Source organism: Capsicum annuum, chromosome 6 (genome assembly GCF_002878395.1).
Source record: "Capsicum annuum cultivar UCD-10X-F1 chromosome 6, UCD10Xv1.1, whole genome shotgun sequence".
NCBI lineage: Eukaryota > Viridiplantae > Streptophyta > Magnoliopsida > Solanales > Solanaceae > Capsicum > Capsicum annuum.
The window spans coordinates 165,474,045-165,499,854 of NC_061116.1; the positions used below are offsets into that span (position 1 = coordinate 165,474,045).

Here is a 25,810-nt window from a genome sequence, read left to right on the forward strand (position 1 = left end):
TGCTTCCTTGGAACACATCAGGCAACCCACTTCATCGATAGGAAACTGTTTCGTTAAAGTCACTAATCAGTAGGGCACGTGCTCTAACAGTCTTAGTTAGTGTTTGGGTAGTTTAATTTATTCACATCTCAACTTTTTTCTTTGTTCATGTTCTATTGATTGATCTTGTACATGCACTTAGCTATTTGTTCAAATACTTCTATGAAATATTTCTGCTCTTTTGCGCAAGCTGTTATATTTGCACAAGCTAATTAGTAAAGAAAATGGAAGAAATTCTATGTTACTATTCTTTTGTAGTTCTTCTTATAAGAACTGTTTCCGTTGGACAACCTCCATCTTTTAATCCATCACAGTGAAGTATTTGAATGTTGAGGATTCGTAGTCTCTTAATTTTGACAGAGAAAAAGTTGATTTCATCTGCGTAACAAAATTTTAAGAAGTCATTCTTACTTTCACAATACAAGTGGTACAACAAAAATGAAGTTTGTATAAATAGATATAGCAAATAACACACATAGTTTGGGATGAAAAGTATGATTTTTTAGTAAAGGATGATCAAATGCGGGTTATTGATAGAAATCTACACAATCATAATATCTCCATATTCGATCTACAAAATGATTAGATATAGTTTGTTATCAATTTATTAGAAATTAGAAATATCAACAATAATAAATAATCTTTTTCTGTATAAAAATTAAAAAGGATATAGTTGGGGAGAAAAATAGGTACTAACCTCAATAGTTTTAACTACTGGCTTATTTAAAAGTTGTAATTGTCTGTCCAATGCTTCATTCCTTTACCTGTGATGTAAATAATGTGGAAGAATTCTTTGTTTCTTCTTTGTTTCATGTGTCAGCATGGTTGTATTGATTAATAAGAATACAGAAAGTTCTTACATTTCAAGACTTCCGCGACATGACACAGGATGAACGTGCAGATCTGTTGACTCATGACATCGTTACCATACATGCTTGGGTCACTATTTTTTGCAAGAATACAGTGTAGTAGTGGCTTGATACACGCCTTTCCACATTGTCCGTATTTTTCTTTTGACAAAGAGGACTCCTTAATTATTCACAATTGTCATTTTCGCTCCTATAATTACGTTGGAATTCTGTGCAGCCCATCTCTATTAACTCCTCCAATTTTTATGACACATGAACATGGAAGATGCAGTCACAAGTTGATGGATTGAAGAGGGCACAATTCACTGATCAAATGCTTCCTGCTAAAGCTCTCATACTCAATAACTTTGGCTACAGGGTAAAAGATCAAGACACATTAATCGAACTCCGAATATTTGATAAACAAGATACGCATTTGAAGCTTAATCTTTTTCTTTGCAGCTTGGGTTGTATACCTCGCCCCTACACTGGTTAAGAACTGTTGAGTTTTATGAGCTTTTCAATTTCACACAAGGTTTCTCCAGACAATCTATTTGTGATAATCTTCTTCTTCAGGATGATTAATATACTTGATGTCAATTTGAGGATTAAAATGATTACTCTTTTATGTTGAAATGGTAGAGGCTCGACACTTTCAGCTATTTGTTCGGCACTAGGAGTTTGTACTTGATTGATTGATTACGTGTTGCTTATAGTTGTGTAAAAGGTTCCATTATAATATGGGGCTTAAGACATATTGTTTGCATTTTCACCTCCAGCAGTATTGCAATTTGCCTATAGTCTTCTCTTCTCCAAAGATGTGAAATATTTGGTTAACTAACAGCCCCTTCTCACTATATCATGAGAATGTTATTGCTGTTTGGCGCAGGTAGCTTAACTGCCTTACCCATCATTGAAATACAAACTGAGGACATATCAGCCTATATTCCCATCGGTGTGATCCCTGTTACTGATGGCCAAAATTATTTGCAAACAGAGCTCTTTTGGATAAGCTCTGAACCATAAATTACTCTCTCAGGTAATTTTATAATACATGGCTAAGTTTTTCTTCTGCATTTTATCCTACAAGTAATTCATATTTCATTGGCTCATGATCCTTGTAGGAAAATGTAAAACTATTAAAGCTAAGTTTAATCGAGAAAGTTTCTAAAACTAAGATTGAAATTGCTTAGTGGGAAGGTTGTAGTCTGTGAATAGATGACTACAAACTTGGATCAAATTTCATCTTGCTTTACAATATTTTATATTTGGAGAAGTAAGAATTGAGAAACCAATTTAACAAAAAGGTTTACAACACCCCTTTATGTGAGCAGGTGTGTATATCAGTCATATTCCATTTCAATTCTCCTTATCTATGTGAAATGACTAAGCAACAAGTCGAGAACTATATATCAAGATCACAATGTTTCATATAATAAATGTGACATAGGTTTCATTCGACGTATCAATCTAAGTTGGTGCATAACATCTATTCTCTTTTGTGCCCCTCCGTTACACCATTTTTTGTGTCCAAAAGCGCAGTTAAAAATTGGTGTTATGCATATGGCATTGTTGTGTTTGTACCCACTCTGGCCAAAAGTTGGCTGCTTGCTTACCAAAATTGAAGGCTTCTTAACTTGAGAGTAACAACGATGGTCTAATAAGACATTACAATATTCTCTATCACCAGAATTCTTTGAAAAATGCTCTGAATTGCAAGCTTCAAGTGATGTACTGATATATATATATATATATATGTATTTCAGATCAAACCTTTGCTCAGGTATGTCTAAGTTATGTCTAAGCTGTAGAAATGTCTAAAGTAATTGATAACCAGAGTCTGCTTTAGAGTTTCAAATGTATTACACTATCAGAAACGTTGGAGGACCATTACTCTTGAGTGCAGCACATGAAAAGGCATTGAAATCATTTATTAGTAAGAGCTATTATTTTGTTTTCTTGCTAGAATATTTTTAGGTTGATAGCATATGGAGATGGATCTATTTACATGTTCTTACTTCTCAAGTTTGACATTAAAATATTTTTTGAGGACAATTACATAAGAATATTAATTAGGTGATTTTACTTTCATGTAGACCCAACCACCAAAAAGTCTACCGGCAACAACTATGGAGTTAAACAATATGTTGATATTCACATTTGATACAAGTATGATGAGAAGCATAGCAACACCTATACATGACCCTTAAGGTTGGTTTCTTTTCATTGTCTTTGCCGGATCTCCATACTTCAGTTTATTGATTCAAGAGGATCATAATTTTTTGTACTCCGTGTTCATATTATTAAATCAGGCTTGTTTTCTCAATGTGCTCACTCATTTTCATTCTTGTAATTGCAGATAAAATTCTTAAAAAGATTGGTGAAGGTTAGTCTAAATTTTCTTTTCCTGATTTACTATTTAATACTCACCTACTTTTCTTTTTAGTCCGTTTAAAAAAGATTGATCTCTTTTCTTTTTTGGCAATACGTTAATTTTAACCTTCCACATGGCATGTTTAGGACTACAAGATTAAAGGACATTTTGGTATATTTGACACAACTTTAATTTAAGGTCACAAGATTCAAAAGCCTTCTTTCTGAAACGGAGGGAGTATCACTTATGGTTGGCCATGAATTTTTTTTTTTCAATATTTTATAATTCACCAGGTACCTTTGGTCAAGTTCTAGAATGTTGGGACAGAGAGCAGAAGGGATTTGTTGCCATCAAATTATCCGAGGTATTAAGAAGTATCGTGAAGTAGCAATGGTAGAAGTCGACGTGCTTCAAGGAAGATATGATAGGAGTGGAAGCCAGTATGTCTTTTCTATATTGAATATACTGGCTCTTCATATAAATGCAATTTTGAATGTGATGGTTAAAGAAGTTCCCTCGTTGCAGTTGTACACAATTACGGAACTGATTTGATTATCGTAATCATATTTGCTTAGTAAGTACATTACTGATTTGTGGTAACCTGATATCCCCAGCTTTGCTAATTCTATGGGGACTTAAAGCTTGCAATGAATTTAATGGTTTTAACAGGTATTGGGTCCGCGCTCAAGCATGGCCATGCCCACCTAGTATATATATATTTTCTAATATATAAAAGAGTGAAGGAAAGTAGGAGGCGGTCATCATGCCTGCTTTCTTTGTGATTTTATTATATCACTTTTAATTAATTATTATATCTCATTTACATATTAAGAAATTAATAATATTTAATTAAAATATAAAACAAATATTTATGACATATTTGCTCCAACTGCTTCAACCGTAATTTTAATATTTCATTCCTAATTAATTATTATAGGCTATTTAAGTATTAAAAAAAATTAATAATATTAAATAAAAAGATAAAATAAATAAAAAATGATAAACTAACTATTGATGTTTTAAATTATCTTGACATCTTTTATGAGGTCCGTCTAAATTGTTTTCACAACTAATTTTATATTAATTTTGTTATATCACTTCTAATAAATTATTTCTTAATTAATTATTATATGTCATTTACGTATTAAGAAATTAATAATATTTAATAATTATTTATGATATGTCTGTTTCAATCGTGATTGTACTGTTTCATCTCTAATTAATTATGATGAGTCATCTAAGTATTAAAAAATAATATTTAATAAAAAGAATGAAATAAATAAAAAAATAATAAATTTACTATTGATGTTTTAAATTAACTTGACATCTTATATATGAGATCCGCTTATATTTTTTTCACAACTATTTTTTGTAGTAATTTTTTTGTATCACTTCTAATAAGTTATTATGAGTCATTTAAGACATGTCTATTTCGCGGCTTCAACCGTGATATTTGATTGACTTTCGAAATTATATAAGTGTCACTTAAATTGACATAGAAGAAAAAGTATTATAAAAATCACAATAATTAGAAACTTAAATTATTTTTAAAATATAATTGACTATTAACACTACAAAAGTCTGGACAAGGAGAGTATTATAAATTATAAATGGCTAAAAGCTTAAAATAGTAAATTATAATATCAAAAAATTATTATAAATTACAATAACTATCAACTTAAAATATCTAAAAAAATATTAATAATATAATTAATTATTAAAATTTTATTTATGTCACATAAATTGAGACTAAAAAATAACATATATTGGGCCCATGTTAGCACGGGCCTTTAATATCTAGTATTTGTAGCATGGGCCTTTAATATCACAGACCTTTGATATCTAGTATTTGTAGCACGGGTCTTTAATATCTAGTATATATATATATAGTTCATGTTGATTAACAAAAACTAAAATCTGTCTTTAATACGTACACTTTGTTAGGAGTCAATAAGAATTTTGGTCAACATAAAATTAGTGGAACACATAGCATATATAGTATATATATATTAAGTGCGCGGGTTGAAATTATAACAGTAAGCTTTTAAAGAATTCCGACCAAAGGGACACATGTTTATAAATAGCAAGTAAACGTGTGCTTGAAAGATCATAATAGGCATGTAAGGAACTTTGAAATGTGGCATAATTGACCACTGATTAAAATTCCTCTCCGCGCCCGACTGTGAGGGGTAGTAGCCAAAGGGAAAATAATATTGACCTTCGGAACATGAGGAAAAGAAAAAAAAAAAAACTGGACCCCAATCAATTTGGACCTTGTACACATCAGCTCACTAAACAACAAAATATTTCTTCCGTCTCAAAAAGAATAACTTATTTTTATTATTATTATTATTATATTTTAAAAAAAAAAAGATCTTTTTTTTATTTTAGAACTTTTTAAATTTTAATTTTAATTTTTCACATGACATATTTAAAATTATAAAATTAAAAAATATTTTGATATTTTTGACATATATTTAATTTAAAATTATAAAATTTAAAATATTTTTTATTTACTTAAATTTCATATCATGTTAAAGTCGATCATTCTTTTTGAAATGAAAGAACCATATGTATGCTACACCATTTCAATTTAATTATTTGACTTAACGTAAAGTGTAAAAAATAAAAAATATAATTAAACATGTGTTATTCAATTCAAAATATATAGAAAGCATCAAATGTCTCGTAATCACTTTAATATGTCAGAAAGTTAAAATTAACAAAACAGAAGCAGTCTTTTAAAATTGTCTAATTAAAAAATAAATTGAACCGGAGGGAATACTTGTTTGAGTCAATTCATATATTATGTTTAAATAGGTTGATTGTATATAAAATTTTAAAACACATATTTTTTAAAATTTGTGATTTGTTTCATGCGATACTCCCTCTGATCTTCATTGCGCATCTTTTTAGGGTGCCAGAGTGAACCACCAGATAAAAAGTTAGTTAATTTTTTTTTTTATTTAATTTATGTGACATATATTATATTTTTTATATTTAAATTATATAGATTTTGATTAATAATATAAAATATATTTTTCAGTGATATTTATATGAGAAAAATTATAATTAAATAATGTTTCATATAATTTTTAAATATTTAAATTTAATTTTAAAATATTAATTAATCTATATAATTTAAATTAAAATAAAAATTAGTTAAATTAATTATCCAAAAATGAAAAGTGCCATCAATTGAGATAGAGGGAGTAGATTAAGTAGTTTGACTACATCACCCTTTATTTTTGTCTTGAAAAATTACTCCTTTAGTATATCTTCCTACACTCCTCGAAAATGAAAAAAAATAAATGAAAAACCTTTTACAAAATTGTTTGTATAATCTATCGTAGCAAGAGTTATTTTGAAAGAAAAAAGAAATAATACTCATTTTTTTAATTTTGAGAATGACACCTATTTTGGACTATGTAGTATAATTTATTGTAGCAAGAGTAATTTTGGGAAAAGAAGAAATGAACTCCTTCCTTAATTTTAAGAATAACACCTATTTTGGACGATATTTAAATGGTCAGAAAATGACTTATAAAGGACAGGAGGACATAATGTCTAAATAGCTAACGAATTTTGAAAGATCTAAGAGATACATATAACAATTATGTGGATATAAAAGTTTGTCAGTGAAGATAAATAAAAGGTTTAAATTATGCATTTCTAACTATGAAAAACTATAATTATTTTCACATATTTTCTCTATCCATTTTTGCTCATCTAGTATTGGCTTAACACATTTCTTTAAGTAGAAATAAATAATATAACAATTTTATTATATCGCTTTTTGAATATGATAAATTTAATAATTTGAGAAATAATTATAATTAACAACAAGAATAAATTAGGAATTAAGGGGTCATTTAGTGGGAACAAGTTATTCTCGGATTAGTTATCCTAACATGTATATGGATAACTTATTCCATCACTATGATATAAATAGCGGGATAAATAATTTTGAGACTAATTAATACCTTCAACCAAACGTATGATAAAATAATCTGATATTTTATTTCAAAACTATTATATTTTATACCCAATACCAAATGACGTCCTAAAAAGGAAGCGGCTAAAGCACCACTTTAAGTCCTAAATATTAAAAGGCCCACAAATTTTTATCATCCTTGTTTGATTTTTATATTCCACTTCAAAATAAATTTGAAAATCATTTCATATGAATGAAACTATTTTGGTATATCGTCCATAAGTATGCTATTTTATTTCAAACAACTATTTGCTTATCAAAATTAATTCTTTTTCAAATCAACTTGATGAATAGAATTAAGAGTTTAAGGAAAAAACAGGATCGAAAAATATTTTTCAAATTCTCTATCTCAAGCTACTATTCATAAATTTTTATTTTATCACGTGAATTCATGTTCAAATATAACTTTAATTTTCAAGTAGCTTTTACAAACTTCGACTTCAAATATTCTTTTCTAGAACTTTAATCTAATCATGACTTCATGGTTACTTAGAGTCAAAAAATTAAGAAGATTAGACAAATAAAATTTTAAAATAACCTTGAATATTTCATAAAACATATTAAATCTGGATGAGCAGATATGTGAATACCTCCATTTGTGGAAGCTTAGGTGGATAATGATGGTCATCAATGAGACACAAGATGTTTTAAATGTCTATGTTAACAAAAAAAATTGTTAACTAGATTTTAGACCTCTTTAATATTTGACTTTAGGCCACATAATTAGTAGGGCCGCGCTTACGTCCTAAGTGATGAATTATTTTTGATATTTTAAATTGAATAAGTAAAAATGAAAAATCATTTATAATATAGTAAACAAATTAAAGTGAACCAAAAACTACAAATTCATCACTCATCTCGTGAGAAAAGTCCATGTAGGTTATTTCTATCTAGATTCTTAATTTATGGTATGGTCTGAATTGTTTGTTTGGAAAATCACAAAACAATATTCTCTTTATTGGAATAAAATGACAACAACATATCCCATAATGGCTCGTGTGGATGGACTGCTTAACAACTAACTGGCCGGTCACGACTCACAAACCCAAGTCCAGACTGGTCAACTCACAACATATAGACTTATATTATAATCACATACATGCATGCATATACATACGTACAGCTCATCCCAGTACGGATTGTCTATGAGAAAGCTCATACTTGCTAGTTTCAAAATTGTCATCATTATACGAATCTTCACATGAATGGGGAACGAGTTATGGGTCAAGCTTAGAATTCTTGGTTCCTTTTTGTTGGTCAAATTAGAATGTTTAATTTGTTTGATAACAAGAAAGCAAATTTAACAACTTTACTTTCAAAAAAATGCTTTTCACTAAAACGTTAATGGTTTAATTTTCCGTCCTTCTACAGAAAATTGAAGGAAATGTGTCATTTAAATTTTGAATAAAGGATTGATGACATTGACCAACTTAAATGGTCAAACATAATTAGGAAACTTGATTAAGTTAATTGTGAACTTGATTAATATTTTCAAAACTTTCTAATCTTTTCAAAAATACAAATCAACCCACATGCCCTTTTCTCTCCAAATTAACCGTCTCTCCTCTCTCTCTCGATCGACAGTTTCTCCCAACCAACAGTTATGCAAATTTCTCCTTTCAATCTCCGGTGACTTCAACCTCCGGCAACAAATAGTTAGGCTTCGAGTTTCTTTTCGGCTTTCAATCGTCAATCGACGTGATAGCCTTACTCTCCGGCCGCAACAACTTCAAATTCTTCATCGTCCCTTTTCTTCTTTCACAGTTAAAAAATTAAGGCCTTTACTTGAGCCAACTTCGCTTCTAGTATTGGTTAACAATTTCAATATTTGTTGCTTTAGTTTGAAATTCGATCTAAATAAAACCCTAATTTTTGGTATTTCTTCTTTTTTTTTTTGGAGTGAATTATGATTTTTTGTTGTATTTTTTTAAAAATTTGATTTTTGTTGTTTGTGTTTATACAAATAAAAAAACGTTGTTGGTGTTTTTTGTGTTGCACCCGTTGCTGGGTTGATTTGTTCTTGTTCTTGGTAAAAATGGTGATATTGTTGTTGTTCTATTGAATAAAATCATGCTACTATAACCATCTGATGCAACAGATTAACCATCTAATGCAACAGATTTAGCATATAATACAATAGATTAACCATCTGATGTAACAGAGGAACCATCTGATACAACAGATTAACCATATGATGCAACAAATTAATTATCTGATGCAACAGATTAACCATCTGATACAACAAATTAACCATATATTGCAACAGATTAACCATTTGATACAACAAATTTACCACCGGATGCAACAGAGGAATCATTGAATTAAAAATCTGATGCAATAGATTAACCATCTGATGCAACAAAGAAATCATCAGATTAAATATCTGATAGAACAGATTAATCATCTAATGCAATAGATAAACCTTTTGTTGGATAAAATCTTATCAGCTATTCTAACAGGATATGTCTAAGACTTGATTTTTCCAACTGATCATTCATTTGACATGATAGACGACCCTTCTATTGGAAGAAATCTAAATAATATTGACTGTTAATAACTGTTCCAATAGATCACTTATATGTTGCAACAAATGTGTGATATGTTGCATAGACCATTTATTTGTCTCAATAGATAAGTGATATGTTTTATACTGTTGCAACAGATTACTTATCCATTGCAACAGTTAGTTAACTATTCCAACAGATCACTCATATGTTGTAATTGATGTGTGATCTGTTGCACATACCATCCATTTGTCTTAAAAGATGAGTGATATATTTTGTATTATTGCAACAGATTACTCATCCGTTGCAACAGGTAAGTTAACTATTCCAATAGATCACTTATATTTGCAACAAATGTGTGATCTGTTGAAACTATTATTTTACTATTTTGCATGTTAGATTTATTGTTATCCTTTTTTAACGATGCATTAATCAACTAAAATATATTTTATGTTCCTGTTAATTTTAGATAATATGGTTCTCAAAAGAACAGAAATTGAATCAAGTCCAAGTAAAGGAACAAGTGAAGCAACTAGGCTACATTTACCACTTTATGAGCTTGCTTTACAAGCGTTATCTCAATCAGGAGCAGAATATGATGAACACGGAGAGAAGGAATATTTCAAAAGAGATGATCCAAATGCTAATAGATCTTTCACCGAAGAGTTGGTCAAAACCTTCAGCATTGATCGTTATCCTATGAGAATATAGGGCGATGGTGCCCCAGATTTAACGAGTGGTTTCATGGTTAAGTCAGCCATAAGAAATCTTTCGACGCCTTCAGAAAAATACTTCGAGAATAAAAATTGGATGCTTATTTCAGGGACAGTTGCTTTGGGCAATATCTTAATTTGCCAGAGGAAACAGTGCTTGTATCCAAATAAAAATAGTATATGATCTTCTCAAGCGTAGGTTTATGTATGAAAACAAAGATAAGATGGATGAGGTGTAGATAAATTACTATGTCATGCCTGTTTATTTTGGTTGGAAGGAGTTTTCCATAGTTACTGGACTAAAATGTTATCCTCTTTCTCCTTCTTAAGTTATACCTATTCTAACCCCAAAAAGCAACCCGAACATCCAAAAAGGGCAAAGGCAAGTCGAGTGATCGTGATGACCTGGTGTCCATTGTTGGTCCAAGCTTCAAAAATAAAAATTTGATAGAAACATTGAAAGGTAAAAGAATTTCAAAGAAGCACAAGCAATCATTGTTCTTGGTTTGGTTTGTACATAATATTCTTTGGGAGAAGTTAACAAAAACATAAGTGTTGGTTTAATAAAGCTCTTCGAGGATCTTGAGGCATTTAACAGCTATCCTTGGGGTTATGAAAGCTTCAAAATGACTTTCAAATATTTATTGACTCTGTTAACGCCAAAGACAGTCAATTTATATGGCTTTCTATGGGTTTTCATGATAAATATTTCTTTTATTATGATATGATTCATTTTTTATTCAATAATGGTTTTTATTTATTGGCGTTATTTTATAGGCTTGGGCATTTGAAGCTATTCCTTATTTGAGACAACAAGTGAACTACCAGGAAGAAGTTTTCTGTCCAAGAATATTGAGATGGTTGTCGGCCAAAATTGATAAAAATACAAAATTTCTTGATCTCTTTAACCCTTCGAAGGATGCAATATATAATTAAGTTTTTGTTTTAATTAATAATTTTTCTGAATGATCTAATCATCATTCTAATATATGTGATGATTTATGTTAGATTCTGCATCTATCGCTTGTTCCGACCAATCGAGAGTTGAAAATGCTCTTTTTCTTACTTTACGGTCTGTGTAAACTTTATCAGACCCTAAAGTCATTGTCAGAATAAAAATGGAATAGTTTGAAGCAATAACCATCACAAAAAAAATAATTTTAGAGGGTGGGCTTGTCGTTGTTGATGGTCTTAGTGGTGATGGAACTGTAAACTTTATCAGACCCTAAAGTCATTGTCAGAATAAAAATGGAATAGTTTGAAGCAACAACCATCACAAAAAAAATAATTTTAGAGGGTGGGCTTGTCGTTGTTGATGGTCTTAGTGGTGATGGAACTGTTTGTGGTAGTAGTGGTGCTGCTGTTGGTGCTAATGGTGCTCCTCTTATAGTTTTTAAAACAAACCATTACGAGTATGATAATACTGGTTATACAGATTTTGCTTCTCCTAGTGAATGTTCTGCATGCAAATGTCAAGACTACATGGCGAAACATGATGTAGCGATTAACTTTATTAATGTATCAACTGCTTCAGTAAAGGAATTGACATCTAAGAGGGTGTCATTCCATCAAAGATGATTTTATATCTATTCACTCCATTAGATATTAAGGCCAAGAGGAGAAGAAAAGTAATTTTCAAGGCATTATCAAGCATTTAAAAAAGTGAAATTGCAACTTCTCTGTCTATGTGTTGCACTATTGAGCAATATACATTGGCCAAAGGAAATAAGCACGAGATGAAGAAGGTGAATATATATCATCTGTTCCAAATAATAAACACACATATCTATTTCAACAGATGGCACATCTACTGAAAATTATCAAATAAATATATACATCTGTTGTAACAGTTGACTAACCTGTTGCATCAGATACAGTATCTATTGTAACATATGTATCATCTATTTTAGCAAATCAAATAGCTCTATGTACTGATTTTATTTGTACCAAAAGATGACCTAGCTGCTGCAATGGATGGGTCATCTATTGGGAAAAATTAAATCAAGACTTCCTATCATTTCATTTTTCCAAACAGATGAGTCATATGTTACAACAGACGGTTCATCTGTTGGAAATTATCATAAAGATCTTTCTCATGTTATAATTTGTCCCAACAATTGATCCATCTATTGCAACAGAAATATAATCTATTTAGGATAATTTAAAATAGGAGAAAAACCTGTTTGATTTACTAAAACAGATAAGTTATCCTTTTCTGCTTTTTTTACCTCTATGATTAGCATTGACTAATTTTGACTTTCCAGGTGTATGTTACTGTATTGCATTGACAATATGCTACTTTTTTATGGAAATATGGAGAACAGAAAGCGCAGAAATTATACGCAAGTGATATTAAAGATCCATGATGACCAAAGCCAAATTTCATAGCACCAGATGAAGAACAACTTATCCATATTAAGTAGATCTTTATATCATGAGTCTGCCAAAGTAATAAACTCACCCCTCCTTAGGAATTCTTGGCATCAAAACTTAGAATGTTGATGTATTTGTTGAGATCTGTACCCATAATAATTTTTTACATTTCATTTATTTGTTGATTTATTTCATGTAATTTTTGAAGGCTTCGATTTATTTTATTTTGTCTATGAATTTTATTTTATCTTTAGATTTGATCTTATTAATTGAAATAGAAAGCTAGATTAATATATTACAACAAATAAGATATCTATTGCAACAGACGACATATCTATTCAAAAATATCATATAGATTTAGACATATGCTGCAACAGGTAGGTAATCTATTAGAAATTATCAAATCGGTCTTTCCACTATTGCAACAGATAGACTTAGATAGAAATATCAATATAATGCAATAGATGACCAACCTATTACAACAAATAAAATATCTGTCAGAACAGGTAGAATATCTGTTACAACAGATGGACAATCTGTTGCATTATAAAAATTCAAATTTTATTTAAACATAAAAAATTGTCACTACATGTAAAGTGAAGTGACTTAAAATAAAAAAAATGAAACCCATCGACAGTGTTCATTTTAAACACCTAAAATAAAGTAGGTATCATGTAAACAGGGTTCATTTTAAACACCTAAATAAAATAGGCATCAAATGTGTCAGTTTGACACTTTTTGCCCTGTTGGCAGCTCACGTGTAATTCACGCAGCCAAGGCTTGTTGAACCCCCATTTTTGCTGACTTGGCATCTGATTTAGCCCCCAACAGTTATTTTTCTCCCATTGTCTTATATTCATCTTCTTCCTACAATTTTATCCTAAATTCCCAAACCTTCTTCTTCATTATTTGTTTCTCTATCTAAATTCTTCAAATTATTTGTATTTGTTTTTTTAGTATATTTTTTTTCATATTTTCCAACTGAGCTTAATAATCTCGAGCACATCTTCCACTATTTTTTGTGATAAATTTTTTTGATATTGTAAGTGTGGTCATGAATCTCTATTGAAGACTTTTTGGACTCAACAAAATTTGGGTCGTAGGTTTTTAACTTGTAAGATTTCAAAGATAATATTTTTTTTATTTAATTAGTTGATTAATTATTATCTTGTAATTGTTTTATAATTGTGGTCTTGTTTTTATAGAAGTTGGGTGGATGTGATTACTTTGATTGGTATGAAGAACGACACCCTTCACAAGAAAATCATGTAATCTGGGGTTTGTTGAAGAAAGTCAAGGCTTTTGAAGAGAAACAAAATCAAGCAATAAGGCACTACATTATTTTTGTTCTTGCTACTGGTTTGGTGTTGTGGGCACATGGATATTCAAGCCTAATTACTAAAATTTTTATGGTGGTGTATTTGTATTTCCTACTGGGTTGGTGTTGTTGAGCACATGGATATTCAAGCATAATTGTTGGAAAATGTCAATCAGATTTAGATATATATTGCAACATATAGGTCATTTATTGGAAATTATCAAATAGGTCTTCCCACTATTGCAACAGATAAGACTTAAATAGAAACATCGGCATAATGCAATAGATGACCAACCTATTGTAACAGATAAAATATCTATCAGAAAAATAGAATATATTTTACAATAGATGAACAATCTGTTGCATTGTAAAATATTTAACTTTCGTCAGATAAAAAAAATTGCCACTACATGTATGTAAAGTATGTAAAGTGAAGTGACTTGAAATAAAAAAAATTGTCATTTCACAAACTTTTCTTTATACACAGGCTCTAAGCATCCAGTTAGTACCCCATAAGCCCAGACCTCTTGTATGTTTACCACAACGTTGTCGCATAGAAAGGTTGTTGGCTCTACCATTTCTATGCTGGTCAGCAAATATTTAATGTGTACAAGACCATGCAACCCGTACGCGGCAATAATTTTATTTTTTGGGAGGTCCATGTCCTTATTTCGACCTTCCAAATCCCATGGTTGCTTCATCAATACTTTTGTTGTTAAATGATCCATCAGTTTACTCTGCCTCAACAAGATGGGGGAAAACTCCAATAGTGGCTGCATGTGGGTAAATAATCAGCCTCACCCAAGGTAGGTAAGTTGAAGTCATAAACCTTGATCATTCCCTCCTTGAGTAGTATCTCAATAGCCCGATAATATATGTCGTTCATGTTTATGAATCCAAGAATCCTCTTTGCCTCAGTCCAGCTCTTGCCATGTGGATTTAATCTCTCTCCTCTAACATATTTTAATATTTTTTTTATCCCATTGGAACCCAGAAAGTAGCAAATCAAATCCCACACCACCGAGAGTTGATGCTAGCTCACTGAGATCATCGTACCTATCCTTGAGATTCTTGTAGAAGTCGAGGTCCATTATTCTATCGAAAATATCATAAGCTGTTTGGTACACTAATTGCCTGCCCCTCATGAGGTAGAGAATTTCTTTAACATAATGTTGATATAAGAAGACAATTTTTAAATAGGTTAGTAATTGTAAAAAAGTAAAACATAGTGAAAAGATGAAAAGGATGGTCTATCTTTTGTAGAGGGTTCTCTGAATCTGTTCACAGATTACCCATCTAACGCAACTTATGCAAGAGATGGTTAATATGTTACAACAAACGCACCACAATTTTCACCAAAATACATATATGTTGCAACATATGACATATCTATTGCGTAGCTTCTTCTTCATAGAGTAGATTAGAAGGTTAGGTTAGGAAAAGTAAACTTACGTTGTCCACATAATGCGTACACATATTTGTCATAATTCTAAAGTCTTGGGCGGAGAAGGTATGGATGGGGTAATTTTGTGCGCCTTACTTGGCATTCTTGGCCTGTCGTAGACCCCTCTTCTCTTTGGCGCCAAGTTCGGCTTATATGTCCACCTTCTTGAATGGCCCTGAACTTTAACAACTTTTGGATAGGAAGGAGTTTCAAATTTTTTGGATTTTCGATTGGAGTGTACTTGGCTAATTACTCTTTTCTTTCTCCCAACCGCCACTGTAGGAGTGTATGGCTCCCTCACCTTCTTGGATAGTATGATACCTCTCTTAGATTATGATACCTCTCTTAGATTTTAACTCCTCAACATATTTAGCGATAGCCTCTACGTTTTTAAAAAGTTTATCCTAGCTATCCTTGCACTCTTCTCATTTGCAACGAGAACTTGAGGGTGAAGAGAGGCGAGAGGGACCGGTCTAAGGATGAGAAAGACCTGTGTAATTGTGAGAGGGACCTGTGACAGTGGTATTTTCAAATATATTTATTTTTTCTTGAGCATCAACATGCTCAACTTCATGACTGGTAGCAGCATCAGCATACCTGCCACCAATATCAACAACTCCAGCAGCAACACCCCCCAAAAAAGCACCCAGATCTGTTGTAGTAGGTTGGTTATGAAGAGCTTCAACATTAGTCTGACCTTGCTTAATTGCTCATCTTATGGATATTTCTCCAGCCAATTCCTTCTTTATTAACTCCACTGTTGGGTTTGCTAGTATATCAACAAGATCTAGAGTAATAAAAGAAGTCATCCCCAACTTCTGCTCAGTAGGCACGATCCATGGATGCACAACCTATAAAAAAGAAAGATACATTTAAATCATATAATAATTTATAGTCAGTTGTGTTACATGTTAACACAGACAACTTATGCAACAAATGATCTTTCTATCGTAATAGCTGATCTGTATGTCGCAATAGATTAACAACATATTGCATTAAATTATCCATCTGTTGCATAATTTGTAGTAGATGGGTAATCTGTTGAGTCGGGTTTAGAGAACCATAATAATAGATGGTTAATCTGTTGCAAAATATGGATTGTCTATCGCAGCAGGTTACCCATCTGTTACACCAGTTGCAGTAGATGGGTAATGTATTACAATAGACAATCCATTTGTTGCAAAAAATGGCACATCTATTTCAATATCTTTCTTTGAGTCAAATTATTTTACTTGAAAGAAAACGTACTGCATCATTCGGAGGGTTAAAGATATCAACCTCCTTAATTCTTATGTTTCTCTTTACAGCCAACCACCTAAGGATCCTTGAATGAGAAACCTCATCCGGGTAATCCTTGACCTGTTTTTGGAGGTGAGGAATGGATTCAAATTACCAAGCCTAAAAACTATAAACAGGAGGTAAGAAAAAAAAGTTATAATAATTATTCAATGTAAATTAAAGGATGATTAAATAAATAGTGATTAAATTTACCATGAAAGCCCAAGGAAAGCCATATAATATGATCGTCTTTGGGGATAACTTTGTCAGTAAATATTTGACATTCAAGTAGTAGCTGTCATATCACCAGGGATAATTGTTGAATTCCTCAAAATCCTCAGCAAGCTTCAACAAATCATCTTCTATGACTTTGTTGACGTCTCTTGCCAATATAACTGAATGGGCAAACCAAACAAAGCACAACTTCTCCTTGTACTACTTTGGTATGATTTTATCCTTGATATGTTTATCAACTTATTGTCTTTCCACCCACGTCTAGCAATGTCCAACAACCCATCTATTTTTTTCTTGCGTTTGTTAGTTTTAGTGGGTGGTCTAGTTTTGGTGGGTGGTCATTGGGACAATGCCTTACCACTATTTGACGGTGGTGGTTTGGATGTGCTGCTTACCTTGGACCTTTTGTATGGTCTTTATTTGGTGAGAGATTCTTCTGGACGATCACATCTCAAGCCCGTCACTATGTCAAATTCTTTCAAGCCAAAACAAATCGGCATGCCACAGTAGTTAATTCAGATTTCATCCATCTTTTCCCTCTTCCTTCAAATCTTTATCATCCCCGACGTACTTGATCCTGCGCTTTAGAAGACCATATACCATGATTCTTTGGAAACGGGCAGTGTGGTCCTCAGACAACTCAAGAAAGTGTCCAAAGTAACTCTTCTTAAAAAATCCATCTATGTTTTCATTCTTCATAATGTTCCTAAATTCGTTAAAAGGTTTTCCCAACTGAAATTTAAGTACAAGATCACCAGTTAGTTTTGTAGGGTCAGCTATCGGCATTACAACTTGAAACCCGCCAATACTAATAGTTTTGACAGCCTCATGCAGGGATTTCAATATTAATTCACGCCCCATTGGTGATGCATTATCATCTTCTTTCTCACTTTCTTCTCCCTCATCTTCTTATTTTTGTTCTTCTTTCTCTTCTTTACATTCATTTTCCTCATCACCATCTACAAATCCTTGTCCACATCTCTCAACATCATTTTCATAACTTTTCTAAGCTTCAATTTTTCCTAACTGAGATTGTTTAAGAAGCTCCTCCGAATCCCTCTGTATTATAGCCTTTTTCATTAGGTGGTCAGAAGTTGATCCACTTTCACTTTCTTTTCTTTTAGGAGACATATTTTACCTTCAAATAACAGAAAAAGAAAAATTACATTACAATTGATGTATGCATAAATTTTAAAAAATACATTACAAACACCACCAATACCGACACCACCAACAGCCACCACAAACACCACCAACCAATGCCACCACCACCACTACCAACAACAACTACAAACACCACCAGTACCACCATGACAACCATCAACATCACCACCATAACCACCAACACCACCACCATACCACCAATACCACAGAATCATCCAACAATACCACAATAGTCAGCGGAACACTGCAACAAAATATCATATAATTGCCAAAGACTCAATTTAAGTTGTAGTTGACCCTATGAACTCACCCCTAGTTCAAGATAAATCAATTTAGTATTATCTTGACTATGAGGTAATAAGAATAATTTCAACTTAGAGTGATCAATCAATGACTCAGGTTGGGAGGAATGCAACACCAATATCTATGTAATTGCCAAAGACTTAATTTAATTTATAGTAGACCCTATGAACTCACCCCTAGTTCTAGATTTATCAATTTAGGTATTAGATTGATAATGAGGTAATAAGAATCATTTCAACTTAAAGTGATCGATCGATGAATCAGGTCAGAAGAAACGCAATACCAATATCATGTACTTGACAAAGACTCAATTAAAGTTGTAGTTGACCCTATGAACTGACCTATAGTTCTAGGTAAATTAATTTAGGTATTATCTTGACAATGAGGTAATAAGAATCTTTTTAAATCAGAGTGATTGATCAATGACTCAGGTCGGGAGGAACGTAATACCAACATCATGCAATTACCAATAACTTAATTGAAGTTGTAGTTGACCTTATGAAATCACCCCTAGTTCTAGCTTAATCAATTTTGCTATTAGCTTGACAATGAGGTAACAAAAATCATTTTAACTTAGAGTGATCAATTTATGACTCAGGTCGGGAGGAAAGCAATACAACATCATGCAATTACCGAAGACTCAATTGAAGTCGTAGTTGACCCTATGAACTAACCTCGAGTTATAGCTTAATGAATTTAGGTATTAGCTTGAAAATTAGGTTATAAGAATTATTTCAACTCAGAGTGATCGATCGATAACTCAGGTCGGGTGAAATGTAATACTAAAATCATGCAATTACCAAAGACTCAATTTAAGTTGTAGTTGACCCTATGAACTTACACCTAGTTCTAGATTAATCAATTTAGTTATTATCTTGATAATAATGAAATTAGAATTATTTTAACTTAGAGTGATCGATCGATGACTTAGTTTGGGAGGACGCAATACTAGTATCATGTAATTGCCAAAGACTCAGTTGAAGTTTTAGTTGACCCTATGAACTCACCCCTAGTTCTGGCTTAATCAATTTAGGTATTAGCTTGACAATGAGGTAATAAGAATCATTTCAATTCAGAGTGATCAATCGATGACTCAGGTCGGCAAGAATGATATACCAATATCATGCAATTACCAAAGTCTCAATTGAAGTTGTACTTGATCATATGAACTCACCCCTAGTTGTAGCTAAATAATTTAGGTATTAGATTAACAATGAGGTAATAAGAATCATTTCAACTCAGAGTGATCGATCAACAACTTAGGTCAGGACGAACACAATACCAACATCATGCAATTTCCAAAGACTCAATTAAAGTTATAGTTGACCCTATGAACTCCCCCTAGTTCTAGCTTAATTAATTGCAGTTGTAGTTGAACATACAAACTCAATTGAAATTGTATAAATATAAATATTCAACCTTTTGCAACAGATGACTTATCTGTTGGAATTTATCATATAGAGTAAGTCATCTGTTGCAACAGATTAACTATCTATTGTAAATTATCAAATAGACATTTTTATCTATTGCGACAAATGACTGAGTCATTGGAAATTATCAAACAGAAATTGTCATCTGTTACAAAGTATGACTTATATATTTTAAGATCTTTTTTTTTTTAATTTTAAAGCAATTTCCTAATTTCCTATCCGAGATAAAAAAGATAAAATACTAAGGCTATAAAAAATATTACTTGGATAACTCAAAAATCTCCTCATTGAGTAGTCTTATTATGTCATTTCAATGTCATCGTCTCCTCGTGCCCTCAAATTTATTATGGAATATTTAAAACCCATATCTTGAATTCTCTCTCATTCAGCGATAAATTAATTCAACCTATCTCTCTTCTTTATTCAAAATTCTCTTTCTCTCCTCTTTAGGGTAATCACAATCATATCTTTTTTTCTCTCCATTTTCGCATGAGGATTCTTTTGGATCTCAATCGATCAATATTTTTTCTCAACTAAAATGGGTGTTCTATCCCTTTGCTTTTTTGACATTGCAGGTATCATTCACTATTGCTATTTTTTGCTCATCTTCTTCTTTGTATGTTATTTAAATTAGATATTTACATCTATTGTTATTATTGATTTACCCATTTCCAATTTCCTATTTATTGAGAAAAATTAAGGAAAGGTAACTTTTAAGTCTTGAATGAACGAACTATTGTTTTTATTAAAATAAGTGAAAAAGTCATCTATTGGGAGAACATAAAAAGCCTTGTTGTCAGTATCATTTTTTTATGTCTTATGTTTGTTACTTTGGTGGTGCTGTTGTTGAGGGTGTTGGTGTTGTTGGAACATGTGGTGTTTGTGTTGTTGATGGTGTTGGAACATATGTTGTTTTTTCTTTGTTGTTGATATTATTGTTGATGTTGTTGGTGATATTGTAATAGTTTTCTCAACTGTTACAATTGATGAATCAGCTACTAGAATAGACAAAGCAACTGTTAAAAGAAATCAAACCAGTAGAAAGGCTGGTTTGATTTATTCCAACAGATGACCCATCTATTGCAAGATGTCATCCATCCGTTGCCACAAATCATTGCCTATTGCAATATATGACTCATCTATTGAAAAGATGGGTAATCCATTGCATTAGATGGGTCATCTGTTGATTCTTTCAATTTTGTGTTACCCTTTTGTAATGTTCTTTTTGTTCTTCTCTTGTTTGACATCAAATGTTTTTCTCTTATTTGAAGATAAAAGGAAGTGAAACTGGATTAACTTTTGCCCGACTAGCATTAAAGGCTAGAGTAAAGATGGGTTCAGAGCAATAAGCTGCTTGCAGATGGAACCACTTCATATGTGGGAGGTATGCATTATTGATCAACCTATCGCGAAAACACATATCCAGTTCATTGATTTTGTGAATATTGGTTATTTATCTATTAGGCGTTAATCTTTCAAAAAATATATGACATTTTACAGTTAAGATAATTAGGTTCAAACTGGTAAGGCTAAGTGTAATACCTCGTATTTTCCTAACTCAATTCCGCTCTTAGTGTACGAGAGTTTTTTTGTAGGACATTCAATGCACTTGGAATTTTCCATATTTAGACCCACTAAGTGGTAGGAAATTGAATTATCTTTCCAACGATATAAATTTCCCCCAAATCCAATATCCGAGTGAGAAGTTATGACACTTTTAATGAAGTAGTATGCCAAATTGAGCAACACTGCGTTGCGGTGACAAGCCAAATGACATTTGTCAGTATTGAGTGAACCACCATGATAGTACCGCATTGCGGTGAAGTTCCAATTCCCAATTTTTATTTTCCAGTGTGTCAACGCGATAACGATGCGTTGCACTAGTGTTTCATTTCACAATTGCCACTTTCCAGTGAGACTCCGCGATGCCTCCGCTTTGCATCAATGTGTGATTTTGCACTCGTCCTTGGACTACACTAGCCAAAAAAAATCCAGTGTCTCACTGCGATGTCACCTCATTATGATGATGGCCAAAATCGGGATTTTTAGTGACAAAAATTCAATTCTTTCCTGGGATATTTAGGTCTTTTTCGATGACCCTAATCAGCCCCAAACACGAGATTTAATCTCTAATAACCTAATTAGTCATTATTTTACTCAAATTCCCCCAAATAAAAAACATTCTCTCTAAATTAGCGAACCCAAGCCTTCAAGAATCAAGGTCAAATCTCAAGAACTTTATCAAGAAACTACAAAAATTAATCTTTTCAGGTATATTAAGTGTTCATTCATGGGTTTCTTTAACCCATGGAGTCCAAGTACCCTGTTTTAGAAATCCAAATTATGATCTTTATAAGAAATTATGATTTTTCTTGAGATTTTAACCATGAATTCCATGAATCTTATCATATACTATGCTTTCATGAAATTAATGTTGATTATCGCACTCCACATGCTTAAATATTGTTGTCCACTGATTTAATTCATGATTTGTAATATTGGTGTTGAAATTGCGCTTTAACTACAAGCTTTAAACTATTCTCATGCTTAATGTACACCATGCATACCAAGTATTTGATAAAATGACTAAAAGGAGAAATATTGAACAAATGCTTTTATGTTATATCCTCAGAGTCTTAGTATTATTTTGCTATCATTGTTAATGAGTCCTAGGGGTTATGAATACCCAAAATCATAGTTGCCTACCTTAGTATCTTCAGAATAGCTTAAGAATATATTCTGAGCATTATCAGTTCAGTCAGTCATTAGAATTAGTTAAGCTTAGAATAATTCTGTATTCTGAGTCTGTTCAGTTGGAAGTAGGATTTAGCACCGAGCGAGTGTAGGGATAACGGTTTTCCAATCAGATAGGTAGAGTCGTTAGTAGCAGTCCCTGTACTCTATAACTACATATCCAGCACAGGATATGAGGAGTCACTCATCAGTTTAGGATTGACTACCTCGCAAGGTCACCCGTCAGTTTACACTTGACACCCTTAGTCCTTTGAGAAAGTACCTCAGTGTAGTAGATCCACACATCCAGTATTGGTACTTGTTGCACGATTCTAATACCCTTTCAACTAGGGTCACAGGTTAGACCCCAATTCGCTTAGATTTAGGGCATGTCAGTTGGATGATACCTCCTATAGTCTCAGTCCAGTAATCAGTCCAGTAATTCAGTTTCAGTTGCTTGACCAAAGCATACAGATATCAGTGATTCAGTTATCAGATTTTAATATTTTAGTATTTATGATCATATTCAAAATATGTTATATGCTTGGTCATGAATCCTCTATACTTACATATTTCATGAATGATCAGTATCCACAGATTTCACGTATCCTCAATATCTACAGATTTCATATACTCTATTCAGTAATTTATGTTATGTATATATATATATATATATATATATATATATATATTTAGATAGTTATTATTTATGTTCATGAAACCATGCATATCAGCCTACCTCATTTAGCATACCAGTACATTCAAAGTAGTAATCATATACTCTTTTCTTGCGTTATGATGTGTCATATCATAGGTTCGAATGCCTAGTTTTTGAATCGCACATAGATTTTCCAGACCATTAGCCATCACAGTGGTGAGTCCTCATACTTTTAGGAAAAATTATTTATTTTTATGCTCTCAGTTTAGTAGTTAGTTAGAGTTAGCTGGGGCCTGTCCTATTAACTCATATTCAGTCAATTTAGAGACTTTTGGACACTACAGTCAGTTATTCAGTATTCAGAATTCCGTTGACATTGTAAGCTTTTTTATCAGTATTATCAGTTTTATTACTTAAAACCTTATGGCTTATCAGTTACTCTTCCGTATATGTTATTATCCTATTCATTGCTCTAGTAGGTACCAACTCATGGGTTAGCTTATGGTCCCTCCGGACTGTAAGCACTGTGTAACGCCCAGGGTATACTCTCGGGGTATTACAAACTTGGTATTAGAGCCTAACGTCTTAAAGTGTCCTAGGGAGTTTGAAAGACGCATCAAGTAGAGTCTTGTGCATGGAGTGTAGCGCGCCACACTTATGAACAAAAGGCTATGAGACATTTTAAGAAAAGTTTCCCTTCTTTTAGTATTCATGTTGTGCGAGTGAGCATAATTGTCATGTTAAATTCTCTGTTTAATCTTCTCTCTGTTCCGTTTATAGAATATGCCACCCAAAAAGACTAACAGAAAAGAATGGGAAATTAGCCAGCACCTCAGTCTGTTCAGAAAGATCCCCTAAATGAGCATGTTTCTCATGCAGAGTTCAGAGGTGCATTCACTACTCTAGTCCACTCTGTAGCGGCTCAGAATACTCAGCTGGCCACTGTTCTGGCCAACCCAGTGGCCAATACCTCCGCAGCTAGGATTCAGGACTTTACCTGAATGAATCCTCCTTCTTTTTTGGGATCCAAATCTGAAGAGGACCCATATTAATTCGTAGACATGGTCCAAAAGGTAATAGATATTATGGGGGTGACTTCTAGTGAGTGTGATGAATTAACTGCTTATCAATTTCAAGATATAGCTCATACATGGTTTAATTATTAGAAGGTAAATAGAGGCACAGACATAGGGCCTATTGAGTGGGAAGTATTTGCTACGATTTTCTTAGATAAGTTCTTTCCATTGGAGTTGAGGGAGGCCAAAGTGTTAGTGTTTTTCAACTTGAGGTAGGGCAACATGAGTGTGAGGAAGTATTCTCTCAAGTTTACATAGTTAGCTAGATATGCTCCTCATGTGGTAGATGATAGTAGGTATAAGATGAGCAAGTTTGTTTCTGGAGTATCTGACAGTATGGTAAAGGAGTGTAGGACTACAATATTGATTAAGGATATGGAATTATCTAGGCTTATGGTCCATGCTTAATAGATTCAGGAGCAAAAGGCTAAAGAAAAGAAAAGGGAGAGCAAGAGGGCTAGAACAAGTAGCTTTAATTTTAATCAGCCAGGTTCAGAGGGAGGTAATCATCCTCAGTTTTTTCAAAGACCTTCAGACCCAGTACCTAAATTCAGAAATGATTATAGGGATAGAGCGCTAGGCTCTAAGTCATAGTAGAGTGTGAACAGTGCTCACACAAATCTTTTTTGCTAGAAATAGGGTAGGAACCATCAGTGTGAGTATAAAGTGGGCAATAATGTATGCTTTGGGTGTGGTAAGCCAAGCTATCAAATTCAAAGTTTTGGGTAGTTTCTAAAAAAGGTAGGGATTTGCACCAATAGGGCCAGTCCCATTAGTCATCAGCTCCAGCCGCCCAACTCAGCAGGGTGCCGACTCTAGTATTACCAGTGGTCAACATTCAAATAGATTATATGATATACAGTCCCGAAAAGATCAGGAAAATTCTCCTAATGTAGTTACTGGTACATTGCAAGTCTTTTATTACATGTATATGCTTTATGAGATTCTAGAGCTTCTCTTTCTTTTGTAACCCCTTATATAGCCGTCAACTTTGGAGTCAGTCCCAAAATCTTAGTAGAGCCTTTTTCAGTATCCACTATAGTGGGTAATTCTATCAAGTACAATGGGTATACAGGAACTACCCAGTTATAATGTCTTAGAAAGTTACTTCAGTACACCTTGTAGAGTTAGAGATGATGAATTTGGACATCATTTTCAGCATGGATTGTCTCCATTCATGCTATGCTTCAGTTGATTGCAGAAATAGAGTAGTTTATTTTTGGTTTCCAAATAAGTCAGTCCTTAAATAGAGGGGTAGTTCCACAGTATCTAGGGGTCAACTTGTTTCATACCTTAGTGCAGGAAAAATAGTATCCAAGGGGTGTAT

The 25,810-nt window shown here is 32.5% G+C and overlaps 1 long non-coding RNA gene across 2 annotated transcripts; it reads left to right on the forward strand.

The window, feature by feature from the left end:
* Nucleotides 1-721: 721 nt before the first annotated feature.
* LOC107874935 lies at nucleotides 722-4,029 on the forward strand. 2 transcript variants are annotated; one of them, XR_007057247.1, is made up of 5 exons: nucleotides 722-1,266; nucleotides 1,350-1,926; nucleotides 2,984-3,098; nucleotides 3,247-3,273; nucleotides 3,555-3,937. It is a non-coding gene; the product is annotated as an uncharacterized LOC107874935 (long non-coding RNA). The 2 variants fall into 2 exon arrangements; XR_001675650.2 differs by having other exon boundaries at nucleotides 724-1,926; nucleotides 3,555-4,029.
* The last annotated feature ends 21,781 nt before the right edge of the window (nucleotides 4,030-25,810 follow it).